The sequence below is a fragment of the Sus scrofa genome, chromosome 10 (genome assembly GCF_054392235.1).
Source record: "Sus scrofa isolate SSC_HxYL_T2T_F1_AM1 chromosome 10, Sscrofa_HxYL_maternal_Yorkshire_Landrace_v2.0, whole genome shotgun sequence".
Lineage (NCBI taxonomy): Eukaryota > Metazoa > Chordata > Mammalia > Artiodactyla > Suidae > Sus > Sus scrofa.
This window is the reverse complement of record NC_139392.1, coordinates 93,117,927-93,145,802: the sequence shown is the minus strand read 5'-3', so window position 1 is coordinate 93,145,802 and position 27,876 is coordinate 93,117,927. Positions and strand designations below refer to the sequence as shown.

Sequence of the window (27,876 nt, the reverse complement as noted above, 5' to 3'; positions counted from 1 at the left end):
GTGAACCTCCTTCTCGCTTGTATGGGGAGGAGGGGCTGAATTTCTTCCCTTCTTCCTTCCTTTTTTCTTTTTAAAATTTCTCACCCATTCATGTAACTGACCAACCAAATGCTTGGAGAAGGTAGACCCCAAAAACCAGCTAAAAGCCTATATAAAAACATACGTATATCTTGGAGTTCCCGCCGCGACGCAGCGGGAGCGAATCCGACCGGAAACCATGAGGTTGCGGGTTCGATCCCTGGCCTTGCTCAGTGGGTTAAGGATCTGGTGTTGCCGTGAGCTGTGGTGTAGGCTGGCAGACGAGGCTCCAATTAGATCCCTCGCCTGGGAACCTCCCTGTGCCACAAGTGTGGCCCTGAAAAGACTAAATAAATAAATAAATAAAAACATACGTCAATCTTCAATATTCTGCTTTTATTTATTCAACAAATGAAAATTGATGAAAATCTGCGATATCTTGCAGATAGATACCTTCATTGCATTTTTTCTTAAAAATATTAGCACTTAGAGAAGAAAAGACTCGCGCGAGTGGCGATGGAGGAGGGGCTGACCTTTGCGGCAAAGTTTTACTGCAGGCGATGAAGGCAGAAGAATGCGGGTGCTCGCGCTGCCCGGCACGTCCCTTTTCCGGACCGTCCGGTTTTACTGGTCAGCGCGGCCACCGGGAGTTTTAAAGTTTTCCATCGATTCTCTGATTTTCCAAGCGTTCTCTCCATTTGGCCTTCAGCCGTGGAAGGCATAGTACTTGTCATTTAAATTGTATACCTACAAGAATTTCATATCCACCGAAAGAAGCTAATCTGAAAGACCTCATTAGATTATGAATTATGTTTTGAGTCAGGAAATAAATACACATGTGATTGCTCAAGGGACAGGCGAAAGCGCACAGTCGCGGTTCGAGGTCTGGGCGGCGGGAAGCCCTCTCGATTCTCTTCCCGAGGCTCCCGTCCTCTTCCTTCCTATCTTCTGTTCAGAGCGTTAACACCCTCGGGAGAGGTGACGATCGGAGCCACTCTGGTTTGAGTGAGTTTGTCCTCTGTTTTTCTGAAGATAAAGATACTTGGTGCGCTCAGCCGGCTCTGGGGAGGAAGGACACACACACAGGTCAACAGAATGGAAGGCGGGTGGCCGCCAGCCCAGCCCGAGGCTCCCGAAGCAGCCCTAACGCAGCCCCCAGGGGAGAGGCCGGCTCTGAGCCTACGGAGGCCCTTTTGCAGCTTGTAGAAAATAATACTCAGTTGTTAGGTGATGGGGGCGAGCTTAGGTTAGTCTTGAATAACAGATACATTTCAAATAAGATTTAAAAAAAAATGAGGTTACTCCATAGCCATCGTTTTCACCCCTTAAAACTTGTTTTTCTAAGTTTAAGATGAGTGTATATAAAAGTGCTATGACACCACTTTTCTAGTTTTTCAGAGTAATCTAAATTGTCTTTATTGAAAACCATATTTAGGGAGTTTCTGCTGTGGCTCAGTGGGTTAAGTCCCTGACTAGCATCCATGAGGATGTGGGTTCAATCCCTGTCCTCGCTCAGTGGATTAAGGGCCTGGCATTGCCGTGAACTGTGGTGTAGCTCACAGATGCGGCTCAGATCTGGCATTGCTGTGGCTGTAGTGTAGGCAGGCAGGTGCAGGTCCGATTTGACCCCTAGCCTGGGAACTTCCATATGCCACAGGGGCAGCCCCTCTCCCCCCCAAAAAATAAAAACATATTTATCTGGCCATCATTAACTACTGCTCTCTCTGGGAGGATAGCTACAGGAAACAATTGATATATTTAATCATTGGATGGGTATTTATTGACATTTTAATCATTATATTGGTATTTATTGATAATCATTGTGCCATCTCTAAGAATGGACTGCCCTCTCCAATCTTTGGTTGCAATGCTTTATCTTCTAGCAATTACTCAAGGTTCGAATGATCAGCGCTCTGTGGATGTGTGGATGGCGGAAGAAAGTTGAGAACAGATATCGCAGCAGCACGTGAGGCAGAGAGGCGCCTCGCAAGGAAACAGATGTGGCCACAGACATCGGGAGTCCAGGAGACCAGCTCTTAAGTCGCAGGAACGATGCGCAAAAGATGGCTCAGGACTGCCTCTGACGGCAGGGGTTGAGAGCTGAAGTGACAGGTGAAGTTAAGGGCAAGCCAGTGGCAGAAATACAGGACATCCACCTCTCAGCTTTCATGAAACAAGCTGGACCGGGGGTCCAGGAACAAGCTGCTTCAAAAACAAGCTGTGGTGGGGGTCAGAGAGTGAACTGTCATCTCATTACAGTTCTCGACTTCCTCTTTAGGCTCTGACAAAGCTTCTGTATTTTCTCGAGATCTCCCCAAAGCAAACAGGCAACGCTGAAAAAAAAAAAAAAAGAAAAGAAAAGAAAAAGGGAAGTTAAACAATGACTTGCTAAATTTGAAAGACACATAGCTTTTGCTCGTGATACCAAAGCTCTCCCGGAGCAACGCCCCTTTCTCTGCTGTTGTCCCATTTTCCAGCGAAAGGCACCTGGAGGAGGTGGCGACCTCAGCCTGGTGAAGGACAGTGGTTCCTCTTGGCTGGGCCACATGACCCCATCCTTTCTCCTCTCGGCTGGCTCTTACCAAAATCAGTCCTTACAAGCGGATGGCTGCCAATGCTCCAGCGACAGGACTGTGGGAACCGTTGTCACACTGGCTCTTCTGGGATCAGGGGTATGTTAGGTAAACAGTGATCTCAGTTTGGCTCATGCAGTTTTACTGACATCGTGATGGGAGATAGCAGGTCACTGTCAATTTACTTCGTCGCTTTGTTTTGGCTTTCTTTGTCTCAAGGAGCGAACCCTAAGGAAACACGAAAGGTTTCCTTTTTTTCTTTTTTTTTTTTCTGCTTAATTTTTGTCAACATAAAAGCAATACCCGCTCATTAAAGAAATGGAAAAGAAGAGAAACTCGTTAGGTAGTGACTGCTAATCGCCACCACTCACACACAAACACTGCATCTATCTCCCTTGATTTTTGAAACGTGTTTGCGAAGTCTTTGTACATTATTTTCGTGGGTTTTGAATAGCTGGAAATGAGGACTTTCTCCGTCTGTTCTGGAAATGCGACATTCTTCCATGGTTACTTAAGCCTGAACTATTTCAGCCGAGTTAAACTTTGACCAACCCAGGTGACTAGTTTATAGGCCTTGAAACCTTGTGGAAGACTGTGTGTCAGCAGAGACCACACACCCCGAATTCCTGGACCGGGTCTGGTGTTTTCCTTCCCCCAGTATTTCAGACGCATTCTTCTCATTTGAAAGCTGTGTGTCTTACCCAACCACCTCTCTATCTAAACTATGTTAAAGACACATAGAAAAGAGATGACATCACGGGGCCGCTTCCGTTCTTGCAGCCCCGTCTGTGTTCAGCTAAAGTGGAGCGGCCCTAGTGAGTCATGCCGTCTTGTGACCAGCCGGGCACTTTTCCAATCCAAGCGACTGTTAAGATCTCTGACAGCAGAACCTGTCCTTGTTTGAAGAGCAGATACCAACGGTGAGCTGTGCGCTTGGTGATCCAGGCTCCTGTGAGTCACCGCATGCGTTCCCATCCCACAACAAAACGCCAGCCGTGAGGTAGCACTTAGTAAAGCTGACTCACTTCCTCATTTGCAGATGAAAGGGATTGTCCCAGAAATGACAGTCTCACAGGTAAGTCATGGCTCCTTCAGGTCATAGCTGGTGAGTCTTTTAAAACACGCCTGACTGTAACTCCCTCTTGGCAGTGACGAGGTCTGGGGCAAAGCGAGTTTCTTCTTCGCAAAACAGTGTCACACCTTCAAAGCCAGGTCCACCTTTATCCTTAACCGCGGCTGCATCGCTGATTTCCGTGGCTCTTCAGGAGAAAGAACGCTTGCACAATCAGACGTCGGGATGATTGAAAAAGTCCCAGTAATTGAGTGCGAGTCAATGTCCACTTTCCTTTTTCTTGTCCACCAGGCACGTTTTGCTGGTGAGGCTGCGGCTCTTGCCCTGGACACCTGAGTGGAACGCCATGGGCGAGGGGTGGATACCCCTCCGTATGGACGGATGGCCCGGTTCCGTGGGGCGGTGGGACTTCCAGCCAAGTCACGTCGGCTTGAACTGACTGGTGGGGGTCGGGGGAGAGGCTGCCGTCATGGGAAACCTGGCAACTGCCTCTCCCCAACCCGACGGTCTGTAATCTCCTGGGCTTTGCAATCAGGCCGCCTTTACAAACGCATTTCTCAAAGCCAGGTTGGAAGATATATATTTTTTAAAATGCAAATTAAATACAAAATTAAATACAAATATAAATTTGGTTTTCTTAAATACAAAAGTTGTCGGGAGAAAAACGTGAGATCAGGAGACTCCTGTGCACACCACTGAAAGTTGTAACTCGTTTCTTTTTAGACTAGATTTTAAGAGCAATTTTAAAAATTGAAGTATAGTTGATTCAGAGTGTTTTAGGTGTACAGCAAGGTCATTCAGTTAGACCTTCCCGTGTTTTCCGCTTCTTTTCCGTTAGAGGCTGTTACGAGACATCACGTGTTCTTCCCCGTGCGGTCCAGCAGGTCCTTGTTGCTTTATCTACTTTATCCGTAGTCGTGCTGGGGGCTTACCTGTTACAGAAGCGGAAGTAGGCTCCTCAGACGGGGATCCCAGGCCTTCCACTCGTCTAGAGCGTGTGCATTGCCCTCTGTTGCCTCTTTCCCTACTTGGTAGCCCTCGGAGTTCTCATGTAACTTCCACAGCTGTGCCATCGCTTCTTTTTGTCGTTGGGAAATCACGGATTATGAAACGTTAAACTGAGTACATTTAAAAATAACCTAGGCTTTTCTGCTGTTGGGGTAAAGCCACTGGCTTGTTTGGGGTTGCTAATGGGAATAAACGACCATGTGTGATTCCTTCTAGAGCCAGCTTGTTTGCCCGGAGGAAAGAATTCACTGAACAGCCACAGACTGCATTCCAGAACGTTAGCCAACCACTTTGCAAAAGTGTCCCGTTGGGTCAGGGCACGGCCTGCCGCCACTCCTGGCAAAGAGACTCCAAATGCCTGCCCGTGGGACAGAGGTCTCATCGCAGGATGTCAGTTCAGGCGCTCATGGTGAGAATTTTTATTAGAGGTTATTTCTTCCTTTTAGTTTCCTGATTAAAGGCCATTGGAATTTTTAAGTCTCTGGAAATCCATGGGACTCTACTTGATTTTTTAGAAGCTGCTGCCTGTGCTTTGCAATGACTTCTCCCGGGGAACTTTGGTCTAATGACTATGTGGTGGGACAGTAGAAGTGTGTGTGTGTGTGTGTGTGTGTGTGTGTGTGTGTGTGTGTGCGCGCGCATGCGTGCCTAGAAGATAATTTCAAATTCTTCAGGGCCCAGAATAGATTCGTCACTTTGCGTTTCTCTCCTTCCTCACTGACAAGTCACAGTGCAGTTGTTCTGTATTTGGAACCTGGGGATGTGCAGAGGCAGCTCATTGGTCCCCAGGGAGGAAGACCGCGAGCAGGGCAGGTGGAATGCGGCACTGCTCACATCCCCGCCCCTCTCTTGTCTGTTTTGGGATCGGACCACCTCTACCTTGATCTGCTTTCAGGGAAGACGTCACTGGAGCACAAGGCGATGACGGTGTTGCTAAGATGTCTGAGAGAAAATGGCAAAGCAGAGCCCAGAGAGGTTGGTGCAGGCTCCCCGGGTCCCTCGGAAGTGGGGCTGGGCCTCAGAGGATGTACGTGAGCTGCCGGCCGAGGTGTGTGTCCCCCCTGGCTTATCCGCCGAAGGGGCTGAACGGAGGGGGAGCGAGGGCCTCGTCCTGGTGCCTGGAAGCCCAGCGCGGCCAGACTTGGGGATGGAGCCTCCAAGGAGGTGGCGGAGGTTGAATGAGGTCATGGGAGGGATCCCGCATCTGATAGGGTTGAGGCCTCACAAGGAGAGAACCCCATTCTCTCTCTGCTGTCTCCATCTCTCTTCCTCATGAGGACACAGTGAGAAGCCAGCCGTCCACAGACCAGGAAAGACCTCTCACCGGAACTTGCCCGTGCCAGCTCCCTGATCTTGATGCCCAGCCTCCAGAACTATGAGAAATAAAATCCTGCTGTTTGGGAGTTCCCGTTGTGGCTCAGGGGTCATGAACCCAACTAGTATCCATGAGGAAGCAGGTTCCATCCCTGGCCTTGCTTGGTGGGTTAAGGATCCAGTGTGGCCGTGAGCTGCAGTGCAAGGTGCAAACTCGGCTTGGAGCTCGTGTTACTGTGGCTGCGGTGTGGGCTGGCAGCTGCAGCTCTGATTCAACCCCTAACCTGGGAACTTCCACATGCCGGGGGTGGCACCCTAAAAAGCAAAATCAAATCAAATCAAATCAAATCAAATCAAAATAAAGTCCTGCTGTTCAAGCTGCCTGGCCTGTGGGACTTTGTGATGATGGCTAGAGCTGACTGAGACAAGGCCCCTCAGCCTCCGGCACACGGGGGGGGGGGGGGGTCCTGTCCCCCAAGAGGCCAGCCCGGCTTTGCCCGCCTGCCCCCCTGCCCTCTGCGTGGGGGTGCTCGAGATTTTCTCCCAGACTCTGCCTTCTTCCCTCCCACCCACATCAGAAGCTCCAGCCTTAGGATTCCAGTAACAGGTCACATAACTATTTGTACCCTTGGGTCCTGGCTGGATACATTTCTCACAGCATAAAAAGTAATGTTTATTAGCTGATGGATGAGTCTAAGAGATGACCAGCCAAGTTGTACCAGATATGTTGCCAGAGCTTGTCTTTACTCTGGTTTCAGATTTGGCAAAGAAATATGAGGATAATCTGCACAAAATTCTGCAATTTGGAGAGGGGTGTGTGTTTCTTTTCTCCTGGAACAATCCAGAGGGTCACCTCCGTACCTTGTTTATAAACGTAAAGTGAAGCATAGGATCCCAAATTCTACAAAAGCACACTTTACTTTTCTTTGAACAGAGGCCCTTTTCTCAATAATATTAAAATCCCACCAAATTATCTGATACGTGACCAGGGTGCTTCGGACTCTTCTCTTTCTTTATAATTATTTAATCTATTTTTTTAGTAGAAAGGGGGAAAAAAAATCCCTTGAACCTGACTCCTTTCTGCTTTAGCAGTGCGGCTTCTTTCACTCCGGGTGAAATAAACTTAAAAGAAAGAAGCTCGCCCCCCCCACTCCAGGCCATATGATGTAACGCGAGGCAGGGTTTTTCAATTCACAGCAGTTCCTTTTCGGACTTGATCAGAAAACTCAAGCCACATGAACTGAGGCTACAAGGGATTAACACTTCTTAATTGTTTTTACAGAAAGACTCTGTATATCAAAGAAATAATCCAAAGTCTCTTTCATTTGCATTTCTAAACTAAAATGGCCCTGGGCCTTAATTTAAGTACTTGATGTACAGCCAGTGAAGCAACTTACCTTCCTAGCAAATTGTAAAAATCAGTTTTAGTTCAGAAGGTGTTTCAGAGACACCTTTGCTTTGTCCACACTAAAGCTCCGAAGAGTCTCATCTGTGACATTACCTGTTTCTCTCTGAACTTTGCACATGTATTTTGGAAAACCGTTGTGCCATGGTTTCATTAAACGATGGCGTTTGAGAGAAGAGGCCGCATCACAGCCTGCTTGAGCCCCACCTGACTGATGCCTTTGGCTCTGTCTCTAGAAGCAAAGGTGAAGGAAGCGATGACTTAATTCTCTCAGGAATTTTGGCCACAACCTCCTTCCTTGCCAGTACAAACCTGGCCTGAGCACGGGCCAAGCCACGGAGACAGCTGGCGTCATACAGGTTTTGTTCAGGGAGTTCCCGTCACGGCCCAGCGGTAACGAACCCGACTGTGGTCCATGAGGACTAGGGTTAGGGTTCGATCCCTGGCCTCGCTCAGTGAATTAAGGATCCAGTGTTGCCGTGAGCTGTGGTGTAGGTCGCAGATGTGGCTTGCATCTGGTGTTGCTGTGGCTGTGGTGTAGGCCGGCAGCTATAGCTCTGATTCGACCCCTAGACTGGGAACCTCCATATTCCTCGGGTGCAGCCCTGAAAAGCAAATAAAATTTTTGCTCAGATTGTTGGATTCTTAGCAGATAACTGCTTATAGCTCTTCTGCACTGTCAGCTTCACTCTTCTGCCCTGACCCTGGGTCTTAACGCATTTAGGATTACATTTGGCTGCAAGTCACTGAGAGCAGAGTAACCAGACGTATTCACAGATGAGGTTATATTAAACACACATAAGAATAAGTACCAAGGAGGAGCGTTTGGGGCTAACACAGCAGCTTTGTAGTAACATCTTCAAGGATCAAGTTTCCTCCTCTCATTTCTGACCCCTCTTCCTGCCTGGTCTGGTTATTCTTGTGGTTCTAGGACGCCTGCTATCCATTTAGGCAGCTCCATGTGCAGGTTTTTTGCCTTTTTTTTTTTTTAAGGGGAAGAAGGTTGTTCCATGGGGATAAATGCAAGATAAGTGAGTTCTAGAATACGCTGCACTGCCTTGTACTCACAGTCCATGGCCCTATGCTGTGCACCACAAACTTGTCAAGAGGGTTGATCTTGGGTTACGTGCTCTCACACACACACCAAAAAAGGGGAGGGAGGGAGAGGACAGGAGGAGACTCTGGAGGTGATGGATAAGTCTGTTAGCTTGAGTCTGGTGATGGTTTCCAGGGTTGCACACGTCCAGCCTCATCCGATTGTACACATTCAATATGTGAGGTTCTTTTTTTTATTATAGTTGATTTGCAACACGCTGCCCATTCCTGCCGTACAGCAAGGGGACCCAGGCATACACAGACATACATCCTTTTTCTCACATTATCCCCCGTCCTCTTCCATCACAAGTGACTAGACACAGTTCCCTGTGCTGTACAGCAGGATCTCACTGCCCACCCACTCCAAATGCATCAGCTAACCCGACTCCCAATCCACCCATTCCTTCCCCGTCCCTACTCAGCAAACATAAGTCTGTCTGCCAGTCCATGATCTATTTCTGTTTTGAAAATAGATCATTTGTGCCATATTTTAGACTCCGCACAGAAGTGATATCATACGGTGTCTGTCTTTCTCTAACTTATTTCACTCAGTATGAGAATCGCTAGTCTAGTTCCACCCGTGTTGCTGCAAATGGCATTATTTTGTCTTTTTAATGGCTGAGTAGTATTCCATTGCATATATACCACATCTTTTTTTTTTTTTTTTGATTTTTAGGGCTGCACTCATGGCATGTGGAAGTTCCAAGGCTAGGGGTCAAATTGGAGCCACAGCAACATAGGATCCAAGCCGAGTCTTCGACCTACACTGAACGAGGCCAGGGATTGAACCTGCATCCTCATGGATCCTAGTTGGTTTGTTAACTGCTGAGCCACTAAGGGAAATCCCTATACCACGTCTTCTTAATCCATTCATCTGTGGATGGGGTTTTAGGTTGTTTCCATGTCTTGGCTATTGTGAATAGTGCTGCAGTGAACATATGGGTGCATGTGTCTTTTTCAATGAAAGTTTTGTCCAGGTATAGGCCCAGGAGTGGGGTGTGGTTCTTTGTCTATAAATTATACCTCAATAAAGCTGCTGAAAAGAGAAAAAAAAAGGCAGGAGAAAGAGGCTAAAGAGTCTTTCTGCTGAAGAATATTCTTCTTTTTTTTTTTCCACATATTTGAGAATTATAGACTTCGTGGGAAGTTCTGCTTCCCCCCATGGTCCAGGACTTGGCCACGTGTCAGTGCCCAGCTGTAAGGGGGCTTGGAATTAGCTTTCTAGCCTCCACGACTGGGAGGCAAAGGTCAGGGGTTGAATGGTAGCTCTCTGCGGCAGCCCCTACCCCTTCCTCTTTCCTGGAGGTCCTGACACGCACAAGGGAAAGGCCCATGGTGGGTTTACCTCCCCCAAACACAACTACAATTTAAAAAAATATCCCAATTGATCTGGACAAGTTCTCTAGAACTAAACATGGTGTGAAATGAGCCATGGTGGGTTCCAACTCTGCTTCTGTGCAACCCAGGCAAGAGACTTCAAGCCTGTAAGCCTTGGTCTCCTTATTTGTAAAAATGAGCCTCTGCCCTCAGTAGGTTTTCACAGGAACCCCCCACCCCCAGCGGCCCCCAATGGATCACTCCTGTTGCGTGAATTTGTCTTCCATATTGAATCTAGGCTTCACCCACACCAGCCTTGGCCAGTGAGATATCAAATCACATGAAACAGGAGTTCCTGCCCTGGCTCAGTCGTTAATGAAGCTGACTAGCATCTATGAGGATGAAAGTTCGATCCCTGGCCTGGCTCAGTAGGTTAAGGATCTGGCATTGCCATGAGCTGCGGTGTAGGGTGCAGGTGTGGCTCAGATCCTGAGCTGCCGTGGCTGTGGTGCAGGCCAGCAGCTGCAGCTCTGATTCGACCCCTAGCCTGAGAACTTCCATATGCTGAGGGTGCGGCCCTAGAAAAGCAATAAATAAATAAATATCACATGAAACAAGCAAACAGAACACAATGAGCATGAGGTCGTCTTGTCTGACGGTGAGGAGAGGAAGAGGGGCTCAACTCCTGAGGTCCCAGTTGAGCCCAACCCCTCACCACCTGCAAGCTGTTTGCAGCCACAGCAGAAGCCCAGCAGACGTTGTCTAAGCAACCCGCCTGAGCCCAGGGGGTGTTGAGAAAGTCGGGCATTGTTGGTTTAAGCCACTAAGTTTGGGGGCAAAAAAAAGTTAACTGGTACACACAGCAGCTTTCCGGCGCAGCTGCCAACAAGGACGGTGAGATTCCAGGCAGAACACAAGCCCCTGAAAATAGTTATTATTACTATTCTTGCTGTTGTTATTTTCCATTGCACAACATAGATCCATGAAAAAGCTTTGCCAATTAGAAAAAAAAAAAAAAAATCAGGAGTTCCTGTCGTGGTGCAGCAGAAATGGAAGTGACTAGGCAGCATGAGGTTGCGGGTTCAATCCCAGGCCTCGATCAGTGGGTTAAGGATCCGGCATTGCTGTGAGCTGTGGTGTAGGTTGCAGACGTGGCTCGGATTTGAGTTGCTGTGGCTGTGGCGTAGGCCAGTGGCTGTAGCTTGGATTTGATTCCTAGCCTGGGAACCTCCATGTGTTGCAGGTGTGGCCCTAAAAGGACAAAAAGACAAAAAAAAAAAAAAGTCATCAGCAGCACATACTTTCTTAGCACCTGCAGTCTGTTTAGCACCATCCTGTGTGCAATGGGGACTTTTCTTTAAGAAGATTATATCCTGGCTGATACATTTAAACTAATGTAACAAATGATCCCAATACACTGATCCCCACAGGCCATGAATAAGCAACAGGAGAGCCAGTTCCCGGGAACACAGCAAATGAGTAAACACTCAAGGCATCAGGAATCAATGTAGATTTTTGGAGGAAGCTTCACGGAAAATGCCTCTCTTGGGCCAGGTCTCAAGTGGAGGGAAATACTTGATAATGCTCTTGATATTTGACAGTTGTTGAGAGTTCCTTGCATGTAGCCGTGACAATAAGCATTGCTTTTTGCCCTTTTGGAGTCCATCCTTCCGTAACCTGATGAGGCAGCTTTGTCCTATCTTCCTTTCCTCACGGAAACCCTGACTGAGGAAGGAGGTGAAAATTCCCCGCTTGCCCAGTTCTGCTCCTGGTCAGCGGAAGAGCTGGGATTTCATGCCAGGGTTGCCTGACTTCACAGCAAACCCTCTTCTTTGCACAGAAGCTGGCAGAGAAATTACCTGTGTTTCGATCCTAAGAAAACTCCTGAGGTCGATGGAGAATTCACCGTTACTGCGGTCGCCAGCCTCCTGCGACCTGTGTTCTCAAAGTTCCAGAGTCAGTGTATTAACAGAAAGTTCATTTAGTGATTAAAAGACGTAACCTACTGTCCTAGAGCAGAAGAACACAATGAGCTGGGAGTTCTGTCACGGCTCAGTGGGTTCCGAACCCCACTAGTATTCATGAGGATGCGGGTTCAATCCCTGGCCTCGCTCGGTGGGTTAAGGATCTGGCGTTGCTGTGAGCTGTGATGTAGCTCCAGGCATTGCTGTGGCTGTGGCGAGGCCAGCGGCTGCAGCTGCTATTTGACCCCCTAGCCTGGAAACTTCCATATGCCGCAGGTGTGGCCCTAAAAAGCAAAACTAACTAACTAATGAGCTGGCATGTGTGTGCCAGGCACTGGTCCCCTGCCTTAGGCATTTGCTGCTTACTCGATTCCTTGCAATAGGAGGGTGGGTTCTTTGACTTCCCTCACTTTGTAAATGGTGTAACCAGAGGCAGAGAAGTTAAGTCAATCTCCAAGTCACAGGACTGGTAAAATGATGGGTTGGGGGGGATGGAAGCCCCCATGGCTGCATTCTGCCCATGAAGCCCAAGTTGTCTGCTTGCCGCCATGGGAGGCTGGCACACGGGCACTCACGCGCGGCAGAAGCAGTGGTGGACGAGTGCACCCAGAGGGACAAGCAACCTTTCTGCACATTTCAGCTTCTGCCACCGGCTGTGCCATGTCACTAAGCGCTGGCACGTCGCCCCCGTCAAAGATGAGGACTCCGAGTTCTAGGGAATGAGTGAGGGGTGGCCCTCGTCCTCGGGGGACACTAGGGCTGGGAGCAGGTGCTCCTGTGATGTCAGGCTCCCTTTCTTTCTTCATTCGTCTTTTCAAACGTTAATTGTATTTAATAAAAGCTCCATATGGATGTGATGGGAAGAAAAAACCTGTCCTGTGAACCACGCCGTTCCCGGCCCTTCTCTGCTCTTTCCTCTTCTCAGAGGAAATTTTCTTCCCCAAATCTTTTCACTGGGTCTCTTGGAATCTCTAGAGACCACACTGATCTTTCTCGAACTTCCAGGTCTGGGACTGCTCACTGACGCTCCACCTCGGAAGATGAGGCATGAGGCTGGCAGCCCATCCTGCCCTGCGCCTCCCGGGTGACACCGTTCACGTGCTTTTCCTTCTCCGCTCAGCTTCTTGGTTTCTCTGCTGTCCCCGGGATGCACGCGTTTCCACTCTGCTTGGGTTTTAATGTATTTATCACCACCCAGCCCCTAACTCTCTCCTAATTGCTACGTCCTCCCTTCCAATGACACACAGTAATGGCCCCCTCACTGGTCACCTCCCCAGACCCCGCTCCCTGCCAGAACCTTCTCTCTGCTCTGTTCCATGCCACATGCTTCCCAGGCTTCCTGCAGAAGCTGCTTCTGGAATTTTCTTTCACCGTCATTATGGGAACTCCCTTGACCTTGGCCTTGTGTCTTGCCTGTTTCTGAGATTCCGGGAGGTCCTTCTTCATGGTTAACCTGCTGAGTTTGATGGGTGCATCTGTGTTAGCGCCTCTGGGCCCGGCCACGCTCTCGGGTCTGTGGAATCTTGGGGACCAGAGCAGGTGTCCCTTGCCAAACCCTGCTGGTTCTCTTCTTTTGAGCACACAGTGGGACCACATTCCTTCCCTTCCTGGAGTAGGGAACAGCTCTGAGATTTACCCACGCCATGTGAAATGAGGCTCTTCCAGCAGAAGCTTCTGGAGCCAGTGTGTGCTTCGCTGCCTCCTCTGTCCTTTGTGTCTCAGAGGTGACAGACCGTCCAGGGCTGGGCCGTGAGGCACAGAGGTTTGCTGGGCCTTCCCCTGAGATCTGGGGCCTCCTTGTTACCGGAGTGGAACTGAGAGCATCCTGGCTTGCCCCAGAGGGATGTGGCCAGGCTCGAAGACAAGAAAACCTCCAACTGAGTTATGTCGCCACTTCAGCAACACTTGGCGATTTTTTTTTTTTCAGCAGCTGCTGAAGCCTGGCAATGGCTAAGAACTTCACATTCATTATCTAATTTGCTCTTTCCACTAAAGTAGGAATTATTCTCATTTCCGTTTAATCCCAATATCCCATTTAATCCTATTAACCTAATTTATGACCCAGTCTTGATACGGAGGTAGGTATTAATTAATCTCGTTTTACTGATGAATAAAATGATGCTCAGAGAGGTTCAGAAACTTTTTTTTTTTTTTTTTTTTGGTCTTTTTGTCTTTTCCAGGGTTGCACCCACAGCATATGGAGGTTCCCAGGCTAGGAGTCTAATCAGAGCTGTAGCCAGTGGACTACACCACAGCCACAGGAACGTGGGATCTGAGCCGCGTCTGCGCCCTACACCACAGCTCATGGCAAGGTCAGATCCCCAACCCGCTGAGTGAGGCCAGAGATGGAACTTGCAACCTCATGGTTCCTAGTCAGATTCATTAACCACTGAGCTATGACGGAACTCCCAGAAACCTTTTTAAGGTTATGCTGAGAGCAGGGAGCCTGGGTCTGAACTCGGTTCTGTTTCATGCCAAAGTACCTGGAGCATAAATTTATAAAAATCAAGATAGACTTTAGTTACTTAGAGTCTTTGAAATGTTTCAAAGGATAAGGTAGTTCATATTATCCTGAGTATGGGAAAAAGTGGAAACCCAATTTTCTCTGCAAAACTCCTCCTAGTTTTGCCAAGAATTGAGCAGAAATTGAATTTAATAAAAATATTAAAGTACATGCAAATAAAAATATTTAAGTACATGCAACTGAGTCTTTTTTAAGGCGTCAAAAGCCCACCTTTGCATGCAGGCTTTCTAGGAACCACTTTGGGCGAACGGCTGGTTTGTGTTTCAGAAGATGTGTGCTCCGAAGTTCTGGGTCTCTAGCTCTCAGGTTAAACTCCATTTTCAGCGGACCCTTAAGAATGCTTTTTTCCCCCTTGGGATCTCCTGGAACGCAGAGAAGAGCGAAGACTGAGCGTCTCCCAGGAGAAACCGCTCTATGCGCCAACTTGCACACGAGCGACAGGGAGCAAAATTCCGCAGAGTCATTGAAGTGGAGGTTTGCCGCAGTTTTCCACCGATTTAAGCTCTGGGCAAGCCAACGATTCAGGTTGAGACCCTATTTTGATGCACCTACCTGGTTAACGGCCTTGGTATGTCCTTCCCTCTGGACACGTAAAACCCACAGAGTATTTCTTTTTAAATGTGAGTGATCAAGACAGTCGTCCACAAAATCAGCAATTCAGGGGAGAACACAAATACCAGTTTATGATCCATCGAATGAATGGCCTGATAGCATTTGCCAAAGGCTGAGTTTCTGGCGCATGATGGGTTTTTGCCTGAAACTTCAAACTTGCTGAGAAGATTCCAGACAATGTGAATTCCAGGCCAAGGATGCGTTCCTCCCTCCAAACAGTTCGGGACGCTCCTTGCGGATGCTTTCAAGTCCTCCCAGCCTCCAGGTCTGTGAGTTAATGACTTTGGGGGTTCTTCGTGGCAGCTGGTGGCTCATCTGGGGACTGTCGCTTTCCGGTAAAAACAAACAAGCGAAAGTTGAAGTGTGACTCTGCAGTCATGTGCCCGACCCTCTTCTGTCATGGATTCAACCCAAAACGACTTCCCAAAGAGGGATTTCCTGATCCCTTTGCACCCTATCTTTTAAATTTTAAGCCATTTGACTCAATGAAAAAATTAAAGTGAAAATGAGAGACTCGCGTTTTGGGCTTTAGGCGCATGGATCACAGGCACACAGGGCTTCATATTTGGGCAGGAGAAGGAAACCCTCTCGGGAGTGCAAAAACTCACGCTCAATTTACCTTTTTTTTTTTTTTTTTAACGGATGCATCCTCAGCATATGGAAGTTCCTAGGCTAGGGGTCAAATCAGAGCTGCGGCTGAGGCCTATGCTGCAGCTTGTGGCAACGCCAGATCCTTGACCCCCTGATCGAGACCAGGGATGGAATCCGAATCCTCATGGACACTACGTTGGGTTCTTAGCCCTCTGAGCCGCAGTGGGAACTCCATTATTTGATCTTGTGTTACGCTTGTAACACGCTCGTGCCTTGCTGTCAATGCGCTCGCCTGAACGAGGGGCTCCCTCATCTGCGGGTTGACAAAGAAGCTGCGTGTCCTCCCTCCGGCGGCCGGGCTGCATTCCCTCTGCGCCCACATCCAGCCGGCAAGGATTTCTGGCTTCTTCCTCCCTTCCCCCACGTCTCACGGACCGCTGCTGACAGGTGGAGCCCACGACTTTGCAGATGGGAGCGGGCCTGCTGTCATTCTCCTGCCGCTGTGAGGAGAGCCCTGGTGACGATGTGGCACTTCTGCCCCTTGTTCAGAGTGTCAGCAAGTGGCCATCAGGGGACCCTCCTTTTAGGACCCGACATCCCTTCCAGCCTGACGATTTACAGCTGTGCAGGCAGGGGCTGTCTGTGTACCTCGGCTTTCACGGCACCGGACAGTTGCCACTGCAACTTCAGCTGAGGCTTTAATTTTTTCACTTTTTGGGAAATACAATATTAATACAATTTGTCACAATTCTCTAAGGAGCACTATTATGCTAGGATTTTAGTATGTTTTACCAATTTAGTTGTCATAATGGCCTGCAAGTGCCTTGATTTTAAATCCTTATTTCCCAGGTCTTTTGAGAGCTGGCTATAACCTGAGATTATTTCCCTAATGGACTGCCTCTATAATGTTCCTCTTAAAAGCCAAGTGGTACTTATCACTTCATTTTGCAGAGCGAGTGACATTTTTAGCTTGGTATTAATAATCCAACATTATAATAAAAATAATAATAGCAAGGATTTGAAAATCCATTACAAATCTCCCTAAACCCAGGTGAACTCATTAACTCTTAGGTAAAAGAAATTGGAACTAAAAAAAAGGAAAAGGAAAAGAAAGCTCTGCTTTTATTCTGCCCCTTGTGGTGACTTTGAGGGAGCGGAAGAGGTAGAAGTGAATGCTCCCGACTTCACATCTGGGGTTGGGCTCCCTGGAATGACCTGTTAAGATAAGCTGTGAGATTTAAAAATGAACACAGAGAAAGAAACATCCCTCTTATCTTGGAGTCAGACAGATGAATGTGAGGGCAAAGGCCTTGTTTCTGCTTTTGTGGTCCCAGGAGGTGGGCTGAGGCCAGAGAACAAAGCGACCTGGCTAAGCTTCCCCACCTTGCAAACAAAACCTGCAAACAAGCTAGGATTGTTCAACAATCCGAGTCTTATCGGAACAAGCTTCATCCTCTGTTTTTCTGTCTGAGAGATGGGCGCTTCGGTCACGGAGCGGGATGCTGGCCTCCCAGGCCTCTCCAGTGTCGGGCTGTAGGTGGACGTCCCAACCCAGGGCCTGAGGCTGTGGCCTGACGTGCAGACAGGGTCTGTACAGTGAGGATTAAGTTAAGGGGTCCTTGCGGGGCCCGTGTGCTTATGAAAGGGGATCAGGACCCGGCCTCACCCAGGGGAAGCAGACTGCGTGACGGTAAGATCAGAGACTGGGGGCTGCGTCTGCCAGCCCAGGAACCGCAGGCTGCCAGGAAAACCACAGCCACAGGAGAGAGGCCTGGAGCAGATTCTCCCTCGGAACCTCGAGGAGAAATTAACCTGTGGGCACTTGACCTTGGACTCTGGCCTCTGGACAGTGAGACAGGAGAGGTCTGACACGTCGTTCGTGTCTTTGTTACGGAAGCCCCAGCAAACCAACACTGGACACACGGGGACCCAAAGCCCAGGCCCCATGACGTCCAGGCCTGTTGAGCGCTCCAGTGAGTTTAGTGGGTGATTCCCCATGAGACTCTAAACGACCACATGCAAAGCATCAAGGGAAGGCCTCAGAGTGATTCGAACAGCAAATGCTGTCAGAATTCAGAGGGCAGGAGAGAGACAGAGCTGGAAACTTCCAAAGAGTCCCACTGCTTGGATCAAAGAGCAAAGGAAGAAGAGAGCCTATGAGTCGAGAGGAAGAAAGCAAAGGCCTGGTTTTGGAGATGCGTGCTGGGAACCAGAGCCAAGGCCCCATCTCTTTGCAGGTCTCATTGGCTGTGGAAAGAGAACCAGTGGGACAGAAAGGACCCCCTGCAGGCGAGGGGCTCGGGTGGTGGAGGAGGGAGCCCTTCCATCAGACTCAAGGTCTCCGGGAGGTTGTGTTTTCCTCTACCCACCAGTTTAAGAAAACATAGAAAAGCCAAACTATAAAGATGTATTCTGCTACTTCCATGCAGCGCCAACATCAGGGCCAAACATCCAGGTAATATGCAGGTACATCCCTGGCAAGGCCCTTGTTGCCTGGGAATGACTTTATCATTTAAGACCATGAAAGAAAGTTGGATTTTATGCTTAAAGATGGAAACATTTCTTGCCATTTGTAGAGCTTATCCAAACTCAACTTCACGTTCCTATTCAATCCCCATAAATGGGAAAAAAAGCTATTTAATGATTGACTGGGGTTGCCTTTAAATATAGTTTTGGCCTGTCTTTGAGGGCTTTTTCTTTCATTTTCTCTTAGTGGGTTTCCATTTGCTATGGCCTCTCCTGGTTGGTTCCATCTTTTCAGCAGCTCATGCGATTCTGCCTTTATGGTGCAGATGCAACCCCTCTATCATTTTATTTTCCTCTGAGGAAATTCTCAATATGTGAGTTTAACTCTCAAAGTTGGTGAGACAAGGAAATGGCGAAAAACCACAGTGGAAATGTGACTCACTCAGAAACTTCAGAATGGCCATGTGCTACTAAAAAGAATTAGTCATCCCCACGGCCTGGCCAGACGTCTCCTTGGATCTCCTGTACATAATTTACTGGTCTTTCAGCGCCTGGTTTGTTCGGGGTGAACACTTGCTACCCGAGTGGGCATCATCCTCCTTGCCACGCGGTCTTCCTCGCCTCTCCTCCACCAGTGGGAACAGAGATTCACCTAGGCCATGTGTGCTCAGGAGGATGCCTGCTGTATACTTTCACCCACTGGATTAAGAATTAAAAGTGAGTAATTCTAGGACGTGGTCGCAGTCATTGAAATAGAGGTAGAAAGGTTGACAAGTCTCATTTAGACATGGGCATTGCAGTCACTGGATAGACATCTGATCGAATCACCATCTGCTCCATTGGCGTGCAGCTCTTCAGAGGAAGAAAAACCAAAGCATAGCTGGGTCTGAGGCATCCTGTTGGAAGGTCAACAGCAAATTACACTTGTGTCTCCCCAGTACCTAGTTCACCGTTTCGGTAATGCACACTCAACCACTCAAGACCCGTCTGTGGTTTAGTGGCAATGTGGGTCTTGGTACAAATTAGAGAGAGACCCCCTTCCTCATCACGCATATGCTGTGCTTGTTGTTTTTCTCAGAAATGACTGACTTTTTCCAGCTTCCCCGAGGTATGGTTGACAAATAAAACTTGTCCATATTTAAGGTGCACCATGTGGTGGTTTGGTACATGCGTAGGTTGTGACACGATCACCACAAGCAAGTTGATGAACATATTGCCTTCACATCGTTGCTGTGTGTGTGAGTGTGTGTGTGTGTGTGTGTGTGTGTGTGTGTGTGGTGAGAACACATAAGATCTCCCCCCTTGGAAACTTTCAAGTGCGCACGTAGTATGATTCGGGGGTGTCGCCACACTGTAGATTAGATCCCCAGAATTTGCTCCTCTTAAAACTGAAAGTCTCCACCCTGGCCCATCTCCAGACTTCGCTCACCACGGCCCCTGATACCCACCATCCTCATCCCTGCTTCTCTGAGTTTGGCTTTTTAGATTCTACATGTAGGTAGACTCGTGCAGTATTGGTCTCTCTTCGTCTGGCTTATTTCACTCGGCACAATGTCCTCCAGGTTCGTCCACGTTTTCCCAAAGGGCAAGATTTCTTTCTTTTTTGTGCTATTATCCCACATTTTCTTTATCCATCTACCCATCCACAAGAACTTAGGTTGCGTCCAAATGTTGGCTATTTTGAATAAAGCCACATCAAGCACCAGACTGCACGTATCTCTTCCAGATAGTGATTTTACTTCCTTCAGATAAATGCCAGGAGGGGGGTTGCTGGATTATAGGGTAGCCCTAGTTTTGATCTTTTGAGGCAATTCCATACTGTTTTCCGAAATGGCTGTACCAGTTTTCTGGCCACGAACAGAGCATTATTCCCTCCCCCACCTTCCTGCCAGCACGCGTTATCTCTTGTCTTTTGGATAATGGCCATCGCAAGAGGTACGAGGTGGCATCACACTGCGGTTTTGACCTGCATTCCCCTGGTTACTGACCTTGAGCATCTCTCCATGTATCCATTGGCCATTATCTACTGTGTGTCTTCTTTGGGAAAAATGTCTATTCAGGTCCTTTGCCTTTTTTTTTTTTTTTTGCTTTTTAGGGCTGCATCTGTGGCATATGAAGGTTCCCAGGCTAGGGGTCCAATCGGAGCTGCTGCTGCTGGCCTACACCACAGCCACAGCAATGCAGGATCCAAACCATCTCTGCGACCTACACCACAGTTCATGGCAACGCTGAATCCTTAACCCACTGAGCAGGGCCGGGGATCAAACCTGTGTCTTCATGGACACTAGCCAGGTTCATTACATTCTGAGCCACAGCAGGAATCCCCTTTGCCCATTTTTAAGTGGTGTATTTTTGTTTGTTTGTTGTTTGTTGGCTCTTGAGCTGTAATACTTTGGATATTGGATATTAATGTTTTACCAAATGTACATTGTGTAAGATTTTCTCCCTTCCAAAGGTTGCCTTTTCATTATGTTGATTGTTTTCTTTGCTGGGCAAAAGCGTTTTGGTTTGATGTAGTTCCACGTGTTTGATTTTGCTTTTGTTGCCTGTGCTTTTGGTGTCAGATCAAGACAGATTTCAAAGACTAAGGATTAATAACCCTCGGTTAGTCCTGGGCTCTGTCAGAGATCTCAAAGATCTTTTCTCAACGAAGAGCGAAGAAGGACTCATTCCCAGCCGTGGCGCAGACACTGTCCTGAGAATGTGCCTTTGGCTCAGGGGCGGTTTTCACCTGGCTGTCCCTCCCTGCCCCTCATGCTTCTTGATCGTTCCGTCGAGTTATTTTATCCTCAAGGAAGCAAGCAGAGCCCTTACCTCTAGTTCCCAAGTCGTCCTTCCATCCAGCCTCCTTCTTACCGGTATTTGGCCGAAACCAGTTTGTTCTGATTTGGGTAACACAACGAGGCTCAGTTCACGTCGGCACCGAGTGTCCGTGGCCAGTGTGATTTAAAGACAATGGGACAGAGGAACACTTCGGGTGTCATGTCCCATCCGTGAAAAGATTTCAATCAGGGCCTCCCAAAGACGTATTCGTGTTGATGTGGCTGTTGCAGAAATGAAAACCTTCTGTTATATGTCGAGCATTAGAAAAGATACACAAAAATGTACATTCAAAAAACCGATCAGATAAGAGTACCTGTCAGTAGAAGTCCCAGTTGTTACTCCTTGGCTTCCGATTTGTCCTTTCATGCAGGCTGCGGGGGGTGGGCACCCCTGTTTTGAGACCCCTGAGCGACGTGGGACCCCGCAGGCTGCAGGGAAGTGCTCAGGAAGAGAAGGAGGGGCCCTTCCCCTCTTTAGAGCCCCACTCCTGAGGCTGTGTCCTATCAGCGAGTGAAGCCAGGCAGCATAGGAGCAACTTATACTCATTGGCCTGAGTCACCTGAGTGTTTGTGCTTTGTAATCACCCAGGATGAGCTGCTCTCTTCCAGGTAGGACGCAGCCACAGGAGGCTTGCCATAAGCCCAGAGAGGGGGTCGTGGGGTTTCTCCAGGATTCTTCTTCAAGGCCGGGGGAGGATGCAGACAAAAGTTCATGGCCTACGTACCACGTGCCAGGCACAGGTGTAGACGGCTGGAGTGTGTTAAAGAGATGGTGGCTCCAAGGCCTAAGTGTTGATACAGCAAATGCTGCTATTCGGGTTCTTACGCGATCACTGAAATGACCCACAGTTAGGGATTAACAGCCTCACCCTTTACACCTTACATCGTAAGCCGCCCGAGCATCAGAGAGGTTTGACCACCTGACCTTGGTCCCACTTAGTGAAAGACGGACGACGCCTTTCTGATTTATAGCTAAATTGTCAGGCGTTTCCCCACTTTTCTTTCTTCCTTCCTTCCTTCCTTTCTGTCTGTCTGTCTTTCTTTCCTTCCTTTTCTTTTTCTTTCTTCTTCCCTACCTCCTTTCTTTCTTTCTACCTACTTCTATCACCATACATAGAGTCATGTCTACTCCTCTTTTTTCATCTTTCGTCTTTTCAGGGCCATACCCGCAGTGTATGGAGGTTCCCAGGCTAGGGGTCTAATTGGAGCTGTAGCCACCGGCCTACGCCAGAGCCACAGCAACTCCAGATTTGTGCTGTATCTGTGAACTACACCACAGCTCACGGCAGTGCCGGATCCTTAACCCACTGAGTGAGGGTTCCTAGTCGGATCCGTTTCTGCTGCGCCACAACGGGAACCCCACTCCTCTGGTGGACAGTGATGGTAGATACTGTTTATCCGACACTATCCTTTATGCTGTGTGCCTGTACTTTACAAGACATTGTATATATTTAAAAAAGCGCTTTATGGTTACGGTGATTTAATTAGGTTGAGTTCTCCAGTGAAACAAATAGGATATATAAATTAGAGAGATTTATTTTAAGGAATTAGCTCATGTGGTTGTGGAGGCTTGGTGAGTCCAAAATCTGATGAGAAAGGCCAGCAGCACAAAGAAAGGGTTAACTCACCCATTTAGTAGTTTGGGAAGCATTTGTTTTCATATTTATTCTATCCTTAAAAACTAGATAACTAAAATTGCTATTTTAGAAAAAAAGTAACTAATATGCCTGAAGGAATATTGGAAAATACAGAACAGCAGGCAGAAAAAAAATAGTCAAATGTACCTACTACCTTTTTTCTGGTAAGAGCTTTCTTTACAGGTTGTCAATATGCTCTGTGCATACACACTGTTCATGTGAATTCTTTCGCTCATCATCATCCTTTTCTGTGTTATGGAAGAATCTTGAAAACTATTACGCTGAATGTGTCTGCGACCTTCCCTTAAGTGGTTAAACCTGTGCTTAACAATTACTTTTCCAATTTGTTTCCGAAATTTCTCCTAACCATAAAAAAAAAAGCATGGATTTGGGGTAACAGGGATTGCTATGGGCTCATTTCCTACCACCTGCCCCCCAAATTCACGGATTGACTCCTAAGCACCACTGTGTCTGTGTTTCGAGCAAGGGCGTAATTGAGGTTACATGGGGTCACAAGTGTGGAGCCCGGATCTGATGGGATTAGCATCCTAAAGAGGGGAGGGCAGAGATTTCTGTCTTGTCTCTGTCTCTCTGTCTCCTGTGAGCTCATAGGTGGTGTCTGCAAGCCAAGAAGAGGGCTATCCTTGGACACTGGCTCCTCCGGCCCCTCGATCTGGGACGTCCAGCCTCTAGAACCTGAGGAACCCAGATCTGCCCCGGAAAACCCCCAGGCTGGGGTGATCTGTTACCCGTCTGGAGCTGACCGATGCACTATCTTTGTGCACGAAGCTCCCCCTGCAACCCCCACTGCATCTGCTCATGCTTACGCTTCAATAGCCATCAGACTTAAAGCACAAGTTCAAGGATAAAATAATTACGAATTTGAGGTAGCAACAGCAGAGCATTGAGCGAGGGTGGGCCCTCCTGACCTCACTCCGTCTGCAGGTCCCAGGCCCCCCCCGCCAGAGCTCTGGGGTTTCCCCTGGGAACCGAGGGCCTTGCTCCCCAGTGCTCCCCACCCTGATGGGTGCTCCCCAGAGCCTCCTGTCCTTTGCTGTGCTGTGCTGTGTAACCACCTCTCGGATCTCTGTTAAGGAGGTTCTGTGGGTCTTCTGATTAAGAACAATTTTTTAGTGGTTATTTTATAATTCTATGTTTATTGAGAATCAACCAGGAAATCACAGAAACACAGAGCTGGAAGGAAGCGCCCATTCAGGGTTCATGGCTGTTTATGTGTTTTGCGTGGTGTAGGTGGTAGAGCCAATCCTTCAAGGAAAATGTTTGAAGAAGGTAGTTTGTTGTGGAGGGTGCGGGGGGCATAGAGCTGCCCCGATGGGGGTGGGGGTATCACCCTGCCCCGCACCCCCTTCCCTGAAACGTACTTTGAAAACCAATGATGTGGCCTCAACCCCTCATTTAAAATATTTATTTTTGTGTTGCCCTCTAGAGATCTGCAAAAAATGGCAGGATTACATTTTTTAAAAAAGCAGTATTCTGGTGTTTTAAAAAGTGCCAGGATACCTAGTGGTATTTACAACACGAAGACGTGGGGAACAACGCCTCAGGATGTACGTGCCTCTCAGCCCAGAGCAGCAGCCGTGTCCCCCTCTCTCTGGCCTTCAATGATGGGAAACCCTCCAGATGATAGGTTTTGCTCCACGGAAATAGGCTGGACCTTTCCCCCGGGTTTTATGGCCGAGCCCCAACTTCCTTCCTGTCCTTGACGTTTTGTCACTTGTTTTACAGCGTTCTCTGCCTTTTCTAAGAGACTGAGTCAGCGTTCTCGTGTTCACAGCTGGGCAAAGTCATGGACTCACTGGCAGAGAGCTGGCATCATAGTGCCTTCTGATGTTTTTAAGGCCTTGTATTGTTTCACTACGGTCTCTTGCTGCGACAACTTTATGTATCCATTCATTCCACAGTGTGGGAGTGTTTCCTGTTCACATAGCTGGCGAGCTGATACCCCGGGAGTTGCAAAACTAAGACATGATCCTTCTATTGCAGCAGGACAGCGTATAGGATGCAGCCAGGGAGTCCGTTACCGATCAACAAAGACTAGGCTGTAGTCCAGTTATGGTTTCAAAAGGTCATTCATTTAGAAAAAAACTAATTTTCTTGTAATAGCCCAATGACGTTTGTATTTGCTAAATATGTGCAAGGCTTTAAGAAACATTATTTTAGAATCTCAAAATGTAATTGGTTAAAACCTGTGCTTTCTGTGATGTTTGTTTGCATTTTAATGTTTTTAGGAAATGTAATTTGGCTTATAAAATGCTATCAAAAAGTTGAGTCAAAAACAGTTTTCATACAAGGAGATCCTGCTGGGTAGCATTGAGAACTATGTCTAGATACTCATGTTGCAACAGAACAAAGGGTGGGGGAAAAAATGTAATTGTAATGTCTACATGTAAGGATAACCTGACCCCCTTGCTGTACAGTGGGAAAAAAAAAAAAAAAAAAAAAAAAAAAAACTACCATGAGATACCACCTCACACCAGTCAGAATGGCCATCATTTATAAATCCACAAATAACAAGTGCTGGAGGGGCTGTGGAGGAAAGGGAACCCTCCTGCACTGCTGGTGGGAATGTAAACTGGTTCAGCCACTATGGAGAACAGTTTGGAGATACCTTAGAAATCTATACATAGAACTTCCATATGACCCCGCAATCCCACTCCTGGGCATCTATCCGGACAAAACTCTACTTAAAAGAGACATGTGCACCCACATGTTCATTGCAGCACTCTTCACAATAGCCAGGACATGGAAACAACCCAAATGTCCATCGACAGATGATTGGATTCGGAAGATGTGGTATATATACACAATGGAATACTACTCAGCCATCAAAAAGAATGACATAATGCCATTTGCAGCAACATGGATGGAACTAGAGAATCTCATACTGAGTGAAATGAGCCAGAAAGACAAAGACAAATACCATATGAGATCACTTTTAACTGGAATCTAATACCCTGCACAAATGAACATCTCCTCAGAAAAGAAAATCATGGACTTGGAGAAGAGACTTGTGGCTGCCTGATGGGAGGGGGAGGGAGTGGGAGGGATCAGGAGCTTGGGCTTATCAGACACAACTTAGAATAGATTTACAAGGAGATCCTGCTGAATAGCATTGAGAACTTTGTCTAGATACTCATGTTGCAACAGAAGAAAGGGTGGGGGAAAATGTAATTGTAATGTATACATGTAAGGATAACCTGACCCCCTTGCTGTACAGTGGGAAAAAAAAAAAAAAAAAACCTTAAAAAAAAAAAAAACAGTTTTCAGTGGATTTTCTCATGGAATATAAATAGGTTACAAAAAGGAACACTGAAAAACAGAAAGAGGTTTCGATTCGGACGGTTAATAAGAGAGAAGCGGACAGATGAGAGACGTGAAATCAAGGTTTTGGAAACTTAGCTTAAAAGTCCTACCAGGAGACAAAAATGTGCGTGACTCTGCTTCTTTTTCAAGAAAACCTAATTCCTCTTCCCTCTACCGCCTCACTCTCCAGTCTTTTACTTAGAATTCTTACGTTACGTTTACACAGTTCCCTTTTCAGTATCATTATTTACAACATTATCACCGTTTCCATAGTTCGGCAGAACCTCCGTTTCCATAGCAACGCTCTTGGTTTCCTAAACAAATAGTATCACAGTGTTAATCTCGTTTCAGTGTTATTGTACTGTGTTATTAGATACAAAATTCAAAAAATAATTTAAGCAGGGTTTGAAAGGAGGTCGGTTGGTGTTATTGTTGGGTGCTTGCAATATTAAATTTCAATTTCATATTAAAATACATATCCGTTTGAAAAATACTGGGAATTTTGCATAGTAAACATGATACCAATTTTATTCACTAGTTATAAAACAACCTAATTTAATAAGAGAGCGTTCCAACACACTAGCAATATACGGGGAGAGGTTTACCATCCTCAGATTAAAATGACTGTTTTTCAGTTGCCCCGGATAATTCAGCCTCCCCAAATCTCTGAAGTCCTTTATAACATACTCACAGCAATATTTCCTTTTGCCCTTTTTGCATTTTAAGTAATTTCCACCCGTTCTGCCTTTTATTTTACAGCCCCGCAGGAACAACCATAAAACAGACGTCAAGGGAAAATTGATGACTTCTGTTTTCTTTGATTGAAACAGAAGAGGAAAATTAGTAGGTTTTTGTGTCTTTGTCTTTAAATTGGCTTATCATTACCCTTAATTTCTTCTCTTCAAAGCAAATCTTCTGGACTCGTTCAGAAATGGGACTATGGCTTGCGCCCAGCATCCAGTGCACGTCTGGCACATCCAGGTTGCTTTAAGTGGGTGGATGGCATTTGAGTCCTCCAGGAGGGCATCGGGCACGTGGGGGAGAAGACGGCCAATGTTCAGGTGAGGGAAACAGGAATGTGCCTGTCATCTAACCGCAGTGAGGGGAGCTGCAATAACAGTCCCTCAGCATCGCCGTGGCCTGGCAGATGTTTGAACAGGGCCTGCTCGGCTGTGCACATCTGGATCTCGGTACTCTGAGCTCTGGCTCATTTAACACGGCCTTTCAGAAGCCTCTGCTTTTTCACTCTCCTTTTGAGTATGTCTTCCCTGAAGCACACATTTAAATGAGCTTCCCCTCCCAATTTCAGCACCCAGGGCATTGAGCAAGGGGGTACAATATCACAGGTGACAGCGGTGAACTGGTTTGCTTTGTGATGGAGAAAGGAGTCAATAGTGATGGAAGCTGATAAACTTTGGATCCACCACACCCCAGAGGGGGAGCGGGGACGGCCAGGCACCAGGCCAACGCATCTCCGCTCTGGCATCTGAGCTGCGTGATTTGCGGCCCGTTCCTCACCTCCTCTGAGCCTCAGTTGCCGTACCTGTAAAGTTAGAAAAATACCACCCAACCCGACACTGCTGGGAGATTAGAGATGTAAATAAGCAGTATGGTCACACTTGCTAAGAGGAACTGGTCTGTATCTCTCTTCTCCCATAATTGGAAGTTTGGGATCAGAAGGAGCCCGACTCCTCCGTAGTGTGCAAGGGAGCTGTGTCGGTGAAGACGCACACTGGCCGGGCTTGACGAGCATTCTCGCCCTCACCCTGTCTCCGGCCCCCGTGCCCCAGGCAGCTTTAATGTCCCAGTGGGGGAGGTAAGCCTTCAGACTCCCCAAAGCTGCCCCGTTGGTGGGGGTCCCGTCAGCAGGCTGCAGACTGGAAAGTCACGGAGAGGAGGTCCCTTCCTGATCTCTGTCCCTGCAGGGACCTTCCCCATGCTTGTCAACCTCTCACGTGGGTGCTGAACATCGGAGACCTGCTGAAATGCAGATTTGCCTTCAGCGGGTCTGGGTGTGGCCTGAGTTTCTGCAGCTGGCGAGTTCTCAGGTGATGGCACGGGAGCTGGGCCAGAGACCGTGCCTTGAGTGGGAAGGATTTCAACTCCCCCAATCAGAGATTTTCCTCAGATTTGT

General features: G+C 47.7%; 2 long non-coding RNA genes across 10 annotated transcripts; one reads left to right on the top strand and one right to left on the bottom strand.

Moving 5' to 3' along the window:
• Nucleotides 1-399: 399 nt before the first annotated feature.
• Nucleotides 400-4,922, bottom strand: LOC102168177 (uncharacterized). Of its 4 annotated transcripts, none has more exons than XR_001304307.3 (3): nucleotides 4,596-4,922; nucleotides 1,909-2,351; nucleotides 400-1,079 (listed from the first exon to the last, which is right to left on the bottom strand). It is a non-coding gene; the product is annotated as an uncharacterized LOC102168177 (long non-coding RNA). The 4 variants fall into 4 exon arrangements; XR_001304306.3 differs by having other exon boundaries at nucleotides 2,175-2,351; nucleotides 4,596-4,861; XR_014818386.1 differs by lacking the exon at nucleotides 4,596-4,922 and adding an exon at nucleotides 2,601-3,012 and having other exon boundaries at nucleotides 2,175-2,351.
• Nucleotides 3,473-6,362, top strand: LOC100624137 (uncharacterized). Of its 6 annotated transcripts, none has more exons than XR_014818383.1 (5): nucleotides 3,473-3,511; nucleotides 3,631-3,666; nucleotides 4,888-5,080; nucleotides 5,567-5,646; nucleotides 5,956-6,362. It is a non-coding gene; the product is annotated as an uncharacterized LOC100624137 (long non-coding RNA). The 6 variants fall into 6 exon arrangements; XR_014818382.1 differs by having other exon boundaries at nucleotides 5,949-6,362; XR_014818381.1 differs by having other exon boundaries at nucleotides 3,490-3,542.
• Nucleotides 6,363-27,876: the final 21,514 nt, after the last annotated feature.